We start from the raw sequence: 17,709 nt of genomic DNA, 5'->3' as shown, positions 1-17,709 counted from the left end.
TGAATGTCATACTCCACAGACCAAGTCAAAATGCCTAATGGGAACAAAATGAAAAAAATATCACAACAACAACAGTAAAAGGAAGCAGCTGACAAGCACAGTAACGCTCCACCACAACGTAGAAAGTTCTCAGCAAGAAGAAATAAACAGGAAAGAGGACATTTAAAAAGAATCCCAACTTCCGCTTTATTGGTACGCTGCCTCAATACTGAGACCTACTTCTGAGAGACTGAGCAGAGGATGCATGACGTGGAGAAGTCAGATAGGGTATGGTTATTCACCGATTCTCATAACACAAGAAACATGGAGAATCCCATTTTTTGGCTAAAAAAGGAGATGTTTTTCTCATTTTAATTACACGTGAATTCATTGCTATGGAATGGGCTTCATCTTTCCGTAACAGTCCACTAAGATCATGGTTACTGTTCAGGATATTAAGGTTGTTTCCAAATCAAGCACACAAAAACATGTAAAAGTCTGCATAAGCTCCAAATTGGCTGAAAATAACCAGTAAACTAAACATTTACTCATCTGATCCAGAAAGGATGCAAATCTATATCCAGTTCCAGATAATGAACTGAAAGAAATCTGTACCGTCCACCCCAGGTAAGACTCTTGTCTATTGTTTCAACACCATGGACACCTGAGACTCAGTCTTATCCTACATTTTCAAACCATTACAAGAGCCATTCTTTACTGGAGGAGGAAACTGAATAAGCAAATCATCAAGAAACATGATTAATAGGTTTTAACTTAGAAATTCACTGAGCCTTCACAAATACAGCAAGTCTACAAAGACATTCCTCATCATCAAACCCAAGGGCAATGATCCTGCTCTGCAAAAATATTACCTGGGAGCCAAGAATCACTTGCACTTCTCCAGTTTTGGGGCTGCTGAGTTCTGATGATAGCTGAATTAATGACAGCCGGGCATTAGTGAGGTCCACGGGCGGCCTTTGCCACGCACCCTTCCCACAGCATGGCCCATCACCATGGCTTGAGGAATGGGTCTGGCAGGGGAGGCAGGACAAGCGGGGGTGTGAAGTGTTGTCAGGAGGATCTACGTCGGCTACGTGTCAGCAAAGGATCACACTGCATGGAGATAAAAGCCAAACACTTTGGTCTTAATGCAGTTTTAACATCACTGGAGGAACAAACAGCAATGAGGATTTGTACCAAGACAGCTGCAAAATACAACCATGGGCTGACTTCTGCGCCAACAAACATACACGTTCCTGACACTGACGACTTAGGAGAGGCTGCGCAAATACTGACAACATCAAAGGCAGAATTAAATGAGCACTGATAAAAGATTGCCAAAACAACATCCAGCTCCCCTGCCCTCCTGTTCAGAATGACAGCCTTTTTGATTTTGGCAACTGCATGTCTTAGCGAAATAGGGCAAGGAGGAGCTCTCATACTTTCAGACTTGGTCTTAACAAGTATTATAAAAGCTGAACCAAAATTTATAAGTGTATTAAAGCTGTTGGGTGTTCAGGATGATAATGGTTAAGAGGATCTCTAATCTGAAAGGTTTCACACTCTGAAAACGATCAGAGTTATTGAAATCAGATGCTTTCAAGAAAAAAATTACAGCCAATTCTTCTAATGTCTTGCTGCAAAGTACTTACATTTTCTTCTTGTAATCGTCTTGCGTTTCTGTTAAGGCAGCACTGATGAATCCCAGTCCTAGATCAGGCAACTCACGCACAGGTCTCTCTATTAGCGTTTATTCAAAAGACAACCCCAGCCCCCAAGGCCTACTTTCAGCAGTAAAAAATGAAAGACGACGAAATGTTTCTGACTTCTGTAAGATTATCAAGACTGCACAGTTTCTTGTAATCATCAGAAGAAATTAACAGGACGAACCCTCAACCAGTTCTGTACACCACTCTTCACCACAGTATGATCTCACCTAATAAAATTAAAATCAGGAACACGTAATGGAAGCAACCAGGTTTTCAGACACATGAAAGTCAACAGGAACCATGTCTGCTTATGCTTAGACTGTCTTTAGTCCATTATGTGTGCTCCACTACGACCGAATAAGAATCCCACTTATTCAGCAGGAGCTGTCGCCAGAAACATAAACATCACACCACCTCGGGACAGGGTCGGACTCTCGACGGCAACACACAGGCATCGGCTGTGGGTTGCTTGGTGGAGCCGAACTATTACGAACAACTGTAAACGCAGACCTGATGGCTTCTCTGCACGATTTTTATATACTCGCTAGTGCAGAAATGCTACTTGGGGAAAAACATTTCTGATTCTTCTTTTTCCTAGACAGATTTAGGAAAAGAAAAAAAAAAATGAAAAAAAAAAAAAAGAAAAAGCAGTGCTCGTTTTGGAATGTGAGCAATAAAGATCATTACCCTCAGTACTGACACCTTGTATAATTTGAAAAATGATGTGACTTTTGGGTAAACATGAACATGCCATAAAGAAAGTGTTCTTACATTAATTAAAAAAATCAAGTCTACAGGCTGGGTAATGAGCCAGAAAAAGGCCTGATTTTTAAAACATGCATTACAAGGCATGAATTATGTCCTTAGCTGTTTGAAGGTATTTATTGCCTGTATTTTTTTTTAAACCCATAGAATCAGAGACTATCTTCAGAAAGCAAGAAAACATGGAATAGATATACTTTACTATATATTTTTAAATGCCATTCATAAATTAGTAAATCAATTTGAGCTACAGTATAGCTTGCAAATTGCCCCATTTATACCCAGTGAATAAGAGCTGCTGAGCTCTCAGGAGTCTTAACAATCATGGGAACTTTTCTGTGGGCTTTAATGAGCCACACATCTGAGCAGAGTTGATGGGAGTTTTGCTGAGTAAGAATTAAGTGGAAACCTTGGGGCTTGTCACTGATACAGGTGTAAAGTACGGCTCAGAAATGGTTTGCAAGAAGCCCTCAATGAAGGCCTCGGAAGTTGGCCAAATAGGCGGAAATAACATCACTTAAAAAATTCAGTAGAAATACCATGAAATTGGATACCACACATTACCATACTCAAAAAGTTGAGAGTCTATTTGTTTAATTTGGATGAGTTTTCAAATAACTCGGAACTCAAGTAATCTATAGTGGGCACAACAACACGAAGGAAATACTGAAGCTGGTGTGTCATACGCCCTTCACCGTAGCCGTTGAAACAGGACTCGTAAATGCATCCGAGGGGCCTGTGCTATACGTGCCAAGGCACATTTTCTCAGTGAATGTTTTTCAAAGCTTATGCAAAGCCAATAAAAATGGAAGTGACAATTTAAAAAACAACTTAGGCTCAAAATTAAGTTATTTTACTATACAGGGAAAGAAACAAAGAGACAAAGAAAACTAGAAAGGATATCATGAAGTACCATTGTTATTTATTAATATTATACAACTCTAGGCATGTTTGAGCTCAAGCAAAGGACAGACTGACTACCTAAACATAACCAATATCTTGACTTCAATTTAACAATCACGGATTATTTATACCTTTCAAGTCATCACTTGGTAGCACTAATCCTTAGCCCTTAATACATCGAACAGCTCCTCAGTACTTTCAGGTTTCATCAATACATTCTGCCCCACCAGCATCAATGGAGCCAAGACAATTTGCAGTCTGTGAGGATCTGGATGAAGGCGCAGGTATTCCTGAATTATCTTACCTCCTCGGCTATTGAAAATGTACAAACTGTACATTGTAAATTGACTTGATAAAAAGTTCTTTCCCTCTCTGTTAGCATGAGGAAGCCTGTGGGAATACGAGGTGCGGGAACATGAGCAGTGACATATTCCAGAAGCTCCCACATATGGCAAAACTGAGTCAGCTGCCGATTCAGGCACCAGGAGATCAGGGTGGCCTCCCTGGGACATCTCCAGAAACCCAGCAGGCCACAGGTACTTTGCAAACATCAGTAGCTCTTCAACAAAGCCCTAGAGGCACTGCCTTATCTGATGGATTTCCTTCTAGTTTCACTGTGAACATCTCCACACAGGCAAATATGGCTGTGACAGTAAGGTTTTCTAAAAAAAAAAAAAAAAACAACCACAAAACAATCAAAATCAATGAAACGCTCAACACACTCCCATGTGTAGGCTGTTCGACAATCACTCTCAAAGCACAAAGCACCTCCCTCACATTCGTGGTCACCGTCATTCTTGTACTCATTTTTTAATTCTTTTTTTAAGCAGAAACAGGTATACCCTATGTTCACTTAAGTTTTGTTCACTTGTGTCTTTTTTCCACCTTACTGATTTTTGCACTTAATTTCATCCCCCTTTATGGTCTCTGTTCACTTCCTCTCCTCTGGGAAACAGAACGCCTGCTCCATGGTATGAGGTGGTTCTCCATGAACTTCTAATCAGTCAAGGAGCTCCATCTAAGTGCAATTCTGGAGACAAATTGATCTAGAAAATGTGAGGATTACATACTTTTTTTTTAAGGCTCACCAAACAGGTACGTATTTAGCACCGAGAAGCCCAAATGTGTTTCTCTGTTGCACAACAGACCCTGTATTCTACCGTGAACCCAGCAGGCAGCCCCTGTAACATCTGCTGGTCTGCAGTATCAGTGTACACCAACAAAAGCCTCTGAATACCCAAACCTCTTTGTTTTCAAACATCCTACCCAAAATACATGGGACTAGCACGTACAACATGCAACTTCAGAGATACAGGTACAACCAGCTATAATATGCTGTTACCTGGTGGTCCACAAGCATAGGTCTTAAGTGAGAATGACCTTGGATGGAGAGCAGCAGCGTGACAACACCAGGCAGTAGGTACCTGTAACGCCCTTTCTTCCTCGTGTCCCCTGTGTGGGAGGGACCAGTCCTACAGCAGGCACAGCAAACCGACGGCGGTGCCCACCACAGCAGGGGTTCGCACCGGTGTTCCTTCACTTGTGAAGAACATCTCTGTCTGGAGCAGCCTAGCTTCTGCCTAAGTCATCTCAACTAATTGTTGGTGTTAAGTGTAAAGAGAAACAAAGCAACAAATGATAACAATGAAAGGCTTAAAGAAGAATCTTAAAGAAGAGCCCAGCTTGCCCCGGTCTTTGAGTGAGTTAAAACACACGATCTGCAAATTTTCCATTTCATCAAATCCTGCTAATAGAATGCTACAATCTGGTAGTTTAAGCTGCACGTTAGAAAAAGCCAGGGAAACATTTGCTTTGGCACTGGCAGGTTCTCAGATTTTTCCAGTTGGAACAATGATAAATGACTTAACCCTGATCATTTTTCTGAAACCTGATTTTTTTTGTTTGACATTTATTTACAGTTTCTATAAACACTAACACCTATAAAACATGGTTTACTGTTTGATTGCTTGGCGGACAAGCAAGCCTTAAATACATAAATTATGAGCACCTAGTTAATGAGTGACATGACGGACATGAAGTTTTATTTACCATTGGCATGAGCCTTCATATAAAATTAGTGGCATAAGAAAGCCAGGTTTTGTGAATGCACATAGTCATACCTATTCATGGCCTGACTTTTTTTTTTTTCCTTTTTTTTTTTTTTATTTTTTTATTTTTTTTTAAAGACTTGACATAAGACTGTGGCCTATGTGTAATTTCATTGCCTGGAGCAAGGTTAGGGGAAAGCCGCTCCATCTGGCAATTTCCCTTTGACTGGCACATAGTTAAACAATGATGCAGTTTGACAAATTTCAAACCCTGCTTATGAAAAAATAACATAAACACAATAGTCACTCTGAGTAGATTGTCCACCTGTGCAAGCGGGCATGAAGTGTTAAGTAAAGGCTGCTGGTAATGAATAAAGATGCAGTGCATAGTTGGATTAGGTCGTTCCAAATGTAAATCACTGTCAGATAAAGCACTTGTGTTTACACGTAGCATTAATATTTTGATCAGTATGTTTAAGAGAATTAGCTTCTTAATGCAGATGTTCTCATTTGGACCTTCACACCCGTAGCTTCAGCCAACTCCTTTACCATCAGTTATGTCAACATGTCATAAATCTTAGCTGCTTTAACTTCTATTTTAAACAAAGCTTTGTTGTAAATTTTGGAGGCGTGTTTCCTCCGAGGCTTTATTTTTGCCAAATTTCTTGTTATTTTGTTGAAAATCTGACACATTAATGTCCAATTAACCATCTTTGAGTATTTTACTGACAAGGATCCCAGCAGCAATCAAATGTCTTTTTATTGTAAGAACCTCCCTGCCCCCCACCCAACCAGCTGTATCCATTATGTGAACAAGAAGTCTTTATATCTTGACACACGAACAATAAAGGCATTACGCTTAGCGGAAACAGGACATATGTCTCAACAGCTACACAGTCTATACCCTTTCGGACTACATACCGTAAAGGTAAATGCTCACAAAATGCTCACAAAATGGGATACAGTGAAATTCCAATACAAAATTCATGGACAGTTGGCATTTTCTTTTTTAAACAGGGAAAATCTTTTAACCTATCCAAGTTATTTTAACATCCATGCCCTTATCGCGGGGGTTGCTGCGGGACACAACACCTGTGGTAAAACACAGCCCATACACAAAACCGCAAATTCTCTCTTAGGTCACCATGAATGTAGCGATCGTGTCGCTTTTTAAAGTTCAAAGGTTTACCTTTCATCAAGTGAACATTACCCCTTTTTTAATTAGTAATTTTACATTCTCTCAAATTTCACATTTTTTTTTCCAAGTGCTTTTAAGTGTCGAGAAAGAAATTATAATTTAGTCTTAAAGTGCTTATTATTAAAAGGAAAATTAATTCTTTTCTTTTTTTGCTAAAAGACATGCAGCGAACAAGATATCACACAAATTAAGAATTTTTTCCTAAAATTCTGAATAAAAAGCATGAGAAAGAGAAATACTAGCATTTTGGAGGTTTTGTGTTTCATCAAAGAATATTTTGCCTTGCTCTGATTAACCATGGAGTTCTAAATTTCCATTAATTGTGACTATTCAATGTAGTTTTCTAATTGCAATTTGTAAACACTTGACAGTCTCCTATCAATCTTCCCATGCATCACAATCATTGCCAAGAATAAACACACATTTCCGCAGGCATGGGGCTCTATGGAAAGACCATCTTACCTTTCCAGAGCTTCTATGTCATTATTGCAACCAAGACGTTGGGTGAAGTTTTTAAACAATTTCCTCTTTTTGATTAATTTATGGTAACAATTTTGCTGTTTTTCAGTATGATATGAGTGAAAGAACGAACATTCATGGGAGGAAGATTTGGCAACAGACATCTTTTGGACATACACTGGTCATCATGACGAGCATCTGAGACCTGTGGAATACAGATCCATTGCAAGGAAACAAATTTGCTTCGAAACTCATTTCAGTGTTTGGAAAACCACCAAAGTTTGTGGGCCATGACAGCCTTTTGGGGGAAAGGAGGGTGAACAAAACCAAGTGCTGTGTTAAAGATACCATAAATGAAATGGGTATGGTAGGACAAAAGTGCCATTTGCCCTTTGTCCCCAAGATGAAGGGACCCTGCTACTGAAAGAAACACATCGAAAACAATTTGGTGCCTCAGTCATGTAACTGTTCTTATAAGAGTTTAAGATTAATAACAAATGTACCTAAAGCAGTACAAAAAAAGCTAGCATGGATTATTTCCCCGGGAAGGTCTGACACATTTTATAGATCATTTCTTCTCTGTTTGTCTTATAAAGTGAAAACCCTGAAATAACAAAAAGTGAAATGCTAAAAATACTGTCATAAGACTCGAGTCTACCATTCCTGTTGAAAGCTAACAAAACGTCATGCAAATACTTAACCTGCCGCAAGAGAAACACCATCCTTGGCCAGCTGAACTGGACAAAACTCATTTCCCCAGTAATAAAACTGGAGCGTTTTCGGCTTGCACCAAGTTTCTGTAGATGACTGCTGTATCATAGTCTACCGGCTGCCTTGCATCTTCAGGGTGAAGTTTCTTGTACTTCAGGAAAATAGTTTAATATATGGATTTAAATTTGGGGCATCGGGTCACCTAACGACGCCACTGCCTGTTTGCAGAGTGACATTTTCAAACCTACCAAATTCTGAACTGGTGTCATGGAAAGCACACACGGTCTAAAGTCTGACTGCAGGAAGGTCCCTGCTGAAAACATCAAAGAAAGAAAAAGCAGAAGTGTGTTTTGAGGAGTGGAATGTCTTCTCATGTTTGACTTCAGAGAGTCATTAAAAAATGAATGAAGAGCTGGCTGATCTACTCAGAGACCCTAACAATTAAGCTAGCATCAAAATTCAACTCCTGAAACATGTCAGGAAAGAAAAATCAAATCACAGAAACGGTGCAATTTGCCAAAAATGGCAAACGGTACTCCTCATACTCTTACTTGGATTCCAGAGGTTTATTGATGAAAAAAATATTATAAACATTAATATCTGTTGGTTGCTTCGCAATTGCACACACCATAGCCTGGAAGAATTGCATCAAGCATCCTCACTTTGGTGAGAAATCACACTCGGATGTGTCAAAGCCCTAAATATCTTTATTTCCAAAATTATCCTAGCAAACAACAAGACAAAGCTGAACAATGCCTCACTACTCCTTCCAGCCTTCCATATGCATCTTTCTTCACATGATTCCACAGAGCCATGCTCCTCCATTCATCTCTCAGCTTTAGGACATCCATGGAAAAGACCAGAGGAAAAGGCTGGTCCTCTGCTCCAGCTGCACTGCTAGAAAGCTCTAGAAGGAGCGGCGAGGAAAATCCTGACTCTGAAAGCCTACACTGACACTCTTGCAAGTAGGATATCAAATACGGTATATTTGATATTCAGGCTTTAATTTTCTGACCTTCCAGCTGCTCCGTTGTCTCTCTCTCTCTCTCTCTCTTTCTCATTTTAGGTATGACACCACCACAAAACTTTCTGATTTTATGCATCTGCTTTCTTAAGTTTTACTCCTCTGAAAGCTATTTTGACGTCTTAAATGTATATAAAAAAGATTGGATCCATTTTTACTCCTTGCTTGATCTTGATGCTTCTTAATGGGTAACTACTTCTCCATATCGATTCTAATTTAATAGTGATAAACCAATGAAAACTGCAAATCTTCTTAAAAACACCAGGATATACTCTTTTAATAATGCACACAATACCAAACAAACCAGGCCTCAAGCACTCATCCTCCAAAGTTTTCCAAATTAAATACCAAATTTATATAAAAAGTAATAAATATATGCATATCTAGAAAATACTATAAAAAACTTATTTGGAAGAAATAAGTTCTTCTGCTGAATAATGCTCAAAATGCTGGTTCCTAAATATTCTTATTGCCTGGAATGGAATCAAGTCATTCAACACTTGTTGTTGGTTATGCTAATCCTTTAATATTACTATTTATTCCAGCTGAGAAAAAAGGGCTAAGCCAGCTGTTCGAAACCTCAGCATTTTAATGTTCTCAGTGTTGGCGTAATATTTTATCACCTGTTCTTTATGTTCTGTGTCTCAATTCATACGTTAAATTATACGTCAGAATTACTTATGGGGATAGCAATCAGTTTATGCTGATTTAAGACCGCAATAAAAATTGCACGACAGTCTAAAAAGATATAAAATGCTCGTGACATAGTCGCTCTCTCTTACACCTTCGCACGACCCTAAGAAAAGCTGCAGAATCCAATCCCTGTAAGTTTCCAGGACCTAGCCTGAGCCCCGGTAGCCTGTAGCATTGTAGGAGAAGTTCTGCTTTAAGCACCACTTGCCCATCTTAAAATTCTGAACTATATGCTTGTTATCGCAGGAGAGTAATTTTACAGCTAAAACTAGCATGGGTGATTCTTCAAAGAAGGAAGTAGGACAGCATTACTGAAAATGAGTAAGATTATTTTTGTGTCATTGACTTACTCGGAAAAAAGAATTAAAAACAAAAAAATCAAACCTACTATGCTACTGAGCTTTCAATTTCTTGTTTAATCACACAATAAAGGTACAATATATCTGAATTCATTGCTTTTCTTGCAGTTCAATTTTGCTCGAGTATCCTGTCAAGCCATAAGTGAATAGTAATAGATGCAGACAGGGAAAAGAATGGAAGATTTTATCTAGCCCTCTAAAGAAAATGGAGAAACTGAGTTTGTAAGGAATACATGATCCTGATTAAGCTGCTATCCAGCCTATTTATTCTCATACAACATAGAAGTCGACTAATCACTCTATTGTTTTAAGCCAGTACGAATATGGGATTTGTAGCCTCCGCTTTTGCTAGTAGATTTTGCAAATATTTTTAGTAAATATTATGTTTCGCTGATATGTTGTATTCCTTTTGCCTGACTATCTAAACACAAGGAACCAACACTAGTGAGTTTTTGAAATCTCCAGCTATTATACAAATACTGTGGTTGCAGCAAAAAGGCTGCAGAGTACCACAAACCCTGTTCTCCACCTTCTTCTGCTCACGACAAGCAATTGCTCTCAATACTACTAGTTATTTACAGCCAAAACATACTGAGGGCTCCAATCCTGCTCAGTAAAGGCTCTACAAATACACAAGAAAGACCAAATGCTACTAGCTTTATTCCTCTGCATGAGCATCAACTACTGGGTGACCACATGAGAGCAAGAAAGAACCAGCCTGTTGGTGCCCTACCAGGTAGAAGAAACCTGGATAGGCTGGAAAGCTCACACGCGTTGTAAAAATTAATTCTGCGCTTCAAGCAATGGGTTTCGAGGATTGTTCATCTCTAGTAACCTCCTGAGGAAATGCCCGAAGGCCTCTAAAATCCCTGATGTGAAATCAGCACTGTTGCTCTGGATCCCCTGAATTTCTTCTCGTTCTAACAGAGAGCCACACCTCCTCCTTGGCTACAGAGTCTTACAAAGTTTCTTCTGGTTGTGCTTGCTCTACCACTTTCTTCTCAATTACTTACCCATTTGCAAATGCGCTTCCACAAATATTTTGATAGCAATGTTTACTTGGTGCTGCATGCAAATAAAGACAAATACATTAGGCCACCCTGACACAAATCAGGTTTTGCCACAACAACTTGCGAGATCTTGAATTATTTCCATATTATCTCAATCGAATATGTAAGTCCTGATTATAATTTTCTAATAGGGAATATTAACAGGTTCCAGGCCAGATTAGAAAAATCTGGAGTCCTGGGAAATGCTTCCTACAACATGCTTCTACAAGAGTAAGGCTACTAATAAGATTTGAAGATTTATCAGTTACACAGTTCGTGACCTTGGCAATTTCTTTAGTGGTAACGAGCAATAAGAACATTTTGCTAAAACAGGGGCATTTATAAACACTTTGATTCCACCTTCAATAAAGATATCAGATAATGTTAATTTCATAAAGGTGTCTCCCAAAACACAGTCCTCTATCTTTCTGACTAAACTCACTCGCCAAAAGGTTTGTACAACTGGAAAGTGCTATGTTTTCTAGAAGTCAGACCTTGTCCTCCATGGCCCAGCTCTTCCTCACCGCAGCACCGTAGGCTGAAAGCTGGTCAGCAGTACAGGCAGGACAACAATATTTCCATTAGTGAAATGAAAAGCAGACGACATCTTAGAGGAGCACAGTGATACACTCTGGCAATTAAATACAGTTAATTACAAGCCAACGCTATGGAAGGCAATTGGTTGTGAATAGCATGGGATGTTTCTTCACATGACCATTCCCCAGCAAAGTCTCCATTCAAAGCTTTTCTGGAATGACCTGAGAACCTTGATCTCCTTAAATGCTCAGAATTAAAGAAAATTGAACATGGAAAGCTATCGCTTAGTAGGAAATTTAATTCAACGTGAGGCTCGACTGATCTGGTAGTCATTCCATAGGCAAAGTTCTGACTGAAGTCAAGAGATTTTTTGACTAAGGAAATCAGTATTTCAGTCAAACCGTGCTTAAACGGAGGGGAGACGAGCGATCTTCAGCACACCCAAATAAACTGAGAGCACGTGGATTCCTGCAAACACTACCGAGGTGGATTTTCCTGTTAAGTCATATATTCTGTTACACGGCCACTTATGAAGGTTTTGGCAGTGATGGGACACAAGAACTTCTGCGTGAACAACATTTTTTCATTGTGTTAATAGAATTAACTAGTAAGAACAGTTTGGACACCCAATTTTCTCGCCCCAGCCCTGAGAACATTACAATAGTAAAGCTCACAATAAACTTAAACATGCTATCCATTTAAAACATATTTATTCACCTTCAGAACGCCAAGGCATAGTGAAGATTCTCGAAGATTTTTCCGAAGAGTATGCTGCTTCAGCTGAAAAACTCAGCATTTTTGACCAATCCTATGAGCTCTTCATGGTTAGACAGCAAGCTCAGGATCAGCTGGGAAAATAACAACATAACTAAACACAACGATGAAGCAATCCAAGAAAGCATTTTCTTTCTTGAAAAGCAGACTGTAAGTATATCACAGAAAGTATGCATTTTAGCATTTTCTGTAATGCTAAAATACTGCTCAGTAGTGACAAACGACAGTTGTTCTGTACTTAAAATAGTTTCAGTCAATTTTACTTTTGATCTTCTGCTCTGAAGTTTTTGATTATTATAGAGTCCTAATTGCTTTGAAGAATAAACCACAATATTTTATCACCGGTAACAGCCTTTCCCACATTCACTCTATGAAGAGCAACCAGCAGTTATCACCAGTCACAACTGGACCATCACCTCTTTCATCATATTCTCTACTCTGATGAAATATTCACCAGCCAACATCCTCTTTTTAGTCCAAATGCATTGTCATTGGTATATTGGGAGATCAAGGTCTCATGCCTCAGTTTCAGTAAGTTCTCAGCACATCTGAAACGGGGGTACACCTAGCCGAGAAAACGTTTCATGGCCCAACCATATCCTTAACCCTGACTGCTTGTGATATGGATGATACATTAAAAGTGGTGGGTTAATTTTACATTGACACCTCCTCCTCTTAATTCACAAACTCGACTAAGAATTTGGTTTATTCTTGTAGAGCAAACGTACAGACCAATGACACATGAGTAATTTCAACCAATGGTTTAGTAATCCCTCTTTCCAAGTTTCAGTGTAAGAAGAGGCAGAACCTATTGAGGGTGCCAAGGATCATCTTGTAGGATGTATAAATTATTGCTTTGCTGGAACAAGGGCGATGTGGCTGCTACCAAAGCTTCCCTGTGCGCTGCAATGCAGGCAGCTACCCTTCTGGGGAACCAAGGAAAAAACTTCTCAAGAGGCATTATAACGCTGGACATCCTTACTGGGGACTTCTACAACCTGAAGCACTGCATCCACATGGATAAACAAATATTTTAATTCACACAGGTGTACTGGCAAGGACGTTAGTTTCACTGGTTATCACTCTAAACAGCTAAACTTCCGTCCTCTGCAAGAATTCAGTAGCATGGCAAGGCAGTATCTATGCTTAGCTATATTAGACGATTTTAACTTTCACAGATTTCTCAGACGAAGGGTATGAAATACAACATTAAATGATCATTAGGAAACACACACCACAGTTCTAAGCGCGCGTAATCATTTTCTGGATGCTTTGTAAGTTATCGGCACTTTTATTTCTAATGTAAAGTATGTTTAATTCTTTACACTTTTTAAAAGATATTCTGTTGAGGCAGCAAAATAAATGGAATTAACTTCTCCAGAGGCAGCACATTCCAATATTTAAGGTAAAGAATATTAAAAGATGGTTTAGGAACTCCACCACTGGTATTTAGTCATCTTTTTGTGCATCATATTTCTGTCTGCTCTTGTTAGTTCGATTATGAATTTCTTAGGGTGTGGATTGTCTTTTACTCTATGTCTGTACAATGTCTAGGGCTGTCAGGCCTCATCTCAACTGGGACCTTGAGGCACTAATGCTATAAAAGTATTACTAACAACAGTAAAGCAGTTCTTTGATCGCACTGAATTTTGAGAACTTAGTGGAGCGATGGTTCAAAAATAAGTAGCGACCTGCCAGAACCTTATTTATCACAGTGCAGCCACAATCTGCCAAAGCAACGCAAAGCATTAAATTCCTCTCTGATGAAACACTACCTGTTTAAACGAGGTTACTGGAAGAGTGAATACAGCACCCCGCATATAAAGATACTCAGGATTAATTTGTAAGCATATAAAGGGAAAAAAAAAAAAGGAAAAAAATATTCTCATTTAAATATAAATAAACAGTTAGCTCTTTAAATGTTTAACAATAAATTGATTGTACGTGTAGAGTATAGACTGGCTTCTTTCCAGTTCTGCAGAATGCTAATTAGTGGTGTTGAAGCTGTGTATTTGTGTAAGTGATTAGGTTGTTACAGTGATCCATACAGAGTTAAGAAACAGTGCAGATGATTAGTGATTATGGAAATGTTTACGGGATCTAAATGAAGTGACCCGCACAGTTCCTTGGTATCCTCTTACCCCACAGCATTTCAAAATGCACCCGCACAGCAGCTATTGTCACCCTTCGGCTGCCCAAACCAACTGCTGCTATTCCAATCTGGTTCCTAAAGCATTTCTAAAGTTTTAAGTTTTTCGAGGTTTGGTTGGTTTGGGGTTTTTTTAAGGATTTGTTGTACTATTAAATATTCTTGCAATCACGATCGCTTCTATAAACACATTTTCCTGTTCCCGAAGCATTTTGCTTTGAACTTAAACTTCAGAGACGAGTGAGGCAGAGTGTATGGCACAGCCCGGAGTACACAAGAGCCCTGAGAACTGTAGGTGGGCACAGAAATGCTGCGTAGTCTCCAGTTCAACCCCTCCTGCTTAAATCAGGACTGGGGACACAGTCCCCATCCAAACCAGCCCTCTCTTTACCTTTGCGGGATATCTTGAAGATGCTCTACGGGACAAGCCTTACTTTGGAAGAGCCTAGGTTAAAGCTTCGTAGCACGTGAACAGGACTGTTTAGGATCTTGGCAACGTGCTTCGTGGCAGAAAGCTGTTCAGCTGCTCAGGGTTTCTTGACAATTAGACCTACAGATTGTTTTCTGTTTGAAAAGGAGTATACTATGATAGTCGCTACTGATTTATGATGCTCTTTGTGCAGCGTTTCATAGAAGTCAAAAAAAAAAACAGTAAGATCCGCTCTAGCTTGGAAGACCTTGCTAACAGGTCTTGAGTAGCAACTGACACATACTACATTGATGCGTCTGGCTATAAAAAAAACCCAAGACTGAAAAGGAATTTGGCGTCTGACTCAAACCACCATCTAAATGTAGCTTCCACCAAAGTTTTGGATCAAGCAGCTTTCGGTTCCTGACTTTTGATTCTGGCCCATCTCCAGCAGGACCATAGATCTGGCTAAGATTTTCAGAATTAGTGTAGCCAGGAACCCAGTTACTGGTCCTTCAAATTGTCAACTAACACCCAAGCCCTCCAAACAGACAGACAGCGTGGGAAAAATAAAAAGCATCACATAGTGCGTTTCCAAATAAACTGATCTTCTTCAAGGGTGTGTTCATAACATCTGCAAAATACACGTTCCTCAAAATAAAATAATATCATTCAGATCTAGGTATAACTGTAAAAATGAACAGTCTGCTTGGGGTTTTTTTTTCCCTCCTTTCTGCCTTGAAAGGAAAGCATACTTGTTTGGCTACAACTAATTTATCAAAAAAACCTAATTAATTAAAATTAAAACGATGTATCTAATTTTAGCAAGAAAAAAAAGGAACCACAAACTGGTGTGCTACAGTACATAGTGGCTCTGGAAGCCAGCCAACATCTCACAGCCACAGAAACTCCACTGACAACCAGGAAACTCAACCAAATCACTTCCATTGCCCACTGACTCGTGACAAGCTCCCATTGTAAAATCACGTTACTAGAAATTGTCTGCTTTACAGAGTGGAAAAAAAAAAAAAAAAAAAAAAAAAAAAAGAGAGAGAGAACACAAGCGTAACTTTTAGGGCTCACTTAAGCAGACTCGATGTAGAGGGCTTTCCCTCCGCCTCCCTTCAGTAATTGCTATTTAAAGATCATTTGAATGACCTTCTAGTACATCTTAGCCATCTTTTTATTTACTTGTCTGGTAAAACCCAATCCTTCATCAGGCCAAATAGTCAAAGAGATGGAAAATTTAAACCTTTCCAGCTCCTGAAGGAAAGTTTCTCCCAACAGCTGTCTTGCTTTATGAAAGCATGAAGTCAGTACATCCAATCTCATGCTATCAATCACGCCGGCTGACATTTCCTGCAAACTGTGTCCACAAGACAAACGGGGAAAGAGAACCTAAAAGGAACAACAAATTGCCAAAAAGCAGATGGAATTATGTGCTCTTGTTTATATTTGGCTGTTCAAATGAGCCTGGTCTAAATGCCTTCCCCTTCAGAATTATAGCACTAAGCAGTCATTTGCATCACTGCTGAAAACACCTGACACTCGTATTAAGAAATATTGGGTTTAATTGCAGTCCATTAAAATGTGGAAATGTCTTCAATGTAGGATTAATGATTTAAGTGAACTGTCGGCTTTTAGAGTATTTTTAGGCCCTCCTCCTGCAGATGCAAACATCCTCTTGCTCCCCCCCACCCCGCCCTGAACTTTTACAAAAAAGGTCTGCCACATGTTTCTCATCTCCTGGCTTTAGGTAAGTAGCATTTAAAACGACTCTGAACATCAAGCATCTATGATTTGTGACTTTCAGAAGAGTGTTTGTGTACACAAAGGGATGTTAAATTGTTGTTTTGACTTTAATCTAAATAATTTTCATTTCCTCTTACGGTGAACATTTTCTACACATAGCAAAACAGGATTTTGTTTTTGTCAGTTCTTATATATGCACAAGTATGAAATTACACGCTGGATGGAACACACTGACCACTGGTACTCCGTTTACGACTTTCCGTTACATGCACAGCTAGCTTTTGCCCCAGACAAAAGCTTGCAGTTGGATTTCAGCTATGCTGGCGTTGAGGTCTACACACGTGCATGTAGAGCAGATGGAGGGTAAGAGCTGTTGTTGCTCACGATTGTAACATCACAGGAAAAAAACAACTCAGTGCATTGAGTACTGTAAATATAAATGTTTTAATTATTCGGAGAAAAAAAACCTGCTTCTTGGGTGAAACCACTAGGACTTAAGTTGCTCGACAATTGTTTGACATTCTAGGATACAAAGCGTAGAGTTGTCAATACCTCAGGAGGGAGGGTGGATTAAAACTAACAGAATTTTAACTGAAAATAATTTCTGGCATTTACCCCAGCAAAAAAAAAAATCGCCAGCCCACTACACCTCTGAAGTTGTTAGGTTCTGGCCCGATGCTGACCACTGAAGTACACGGATCCTGCTGGATCCAGCCCCATCGTGGAATAACGCCTCTCCTACCCTGCTCTCTGACACTGGGACCATCCAACAGGGATTTGTAGGGCTGTGCTAACTGGCTCCCAACTTACTGGCTCACTAATGGTTTACCACAAGAAACCGTGGCAGAGGAAGGCGGCCCAACAATCCAAGAAGTCTGAAACCCAATACTGTCATCAACACGTCCTCTGTCTGCAATCTTGAAAGCACCACTTTCTGCCATACCCTTTACAGTTGGTTTCCGGATCCTATATTTATATATCGCTGCCCTCCCTCTCCTTTCATATACTAAGAATTTGGAAATTGAGAATCATTCAAACATATAAATCTTACTGGATCAGCTCTGACACTTGCAGATGTGAGTGTGGACAGTGTGTAAATACAGGTGCCGTGTAAGCAGCCTTCCAGATTGGTCAATCAAAACCAAAACAAAATCCACCTTAAAAGCTGAAATTATATTTACCAAAGAAATGAAT

Source organism: Vanellus vanellus (assembly GCF_965231255.1).
Source record: "Vanellus vanellus genome assembly, chromosome: 9".
In the NCBI taxonomy this organism is placed as follows: domain Eukaryota; kingdom Metazoa; phylum Chordata; class Aves; order Charadriiformes; family Charadriidae; genus Vanellus; species Vanellus vanellus.
This window is presented reverse-complemented; position numbering follows the sequence as displayed.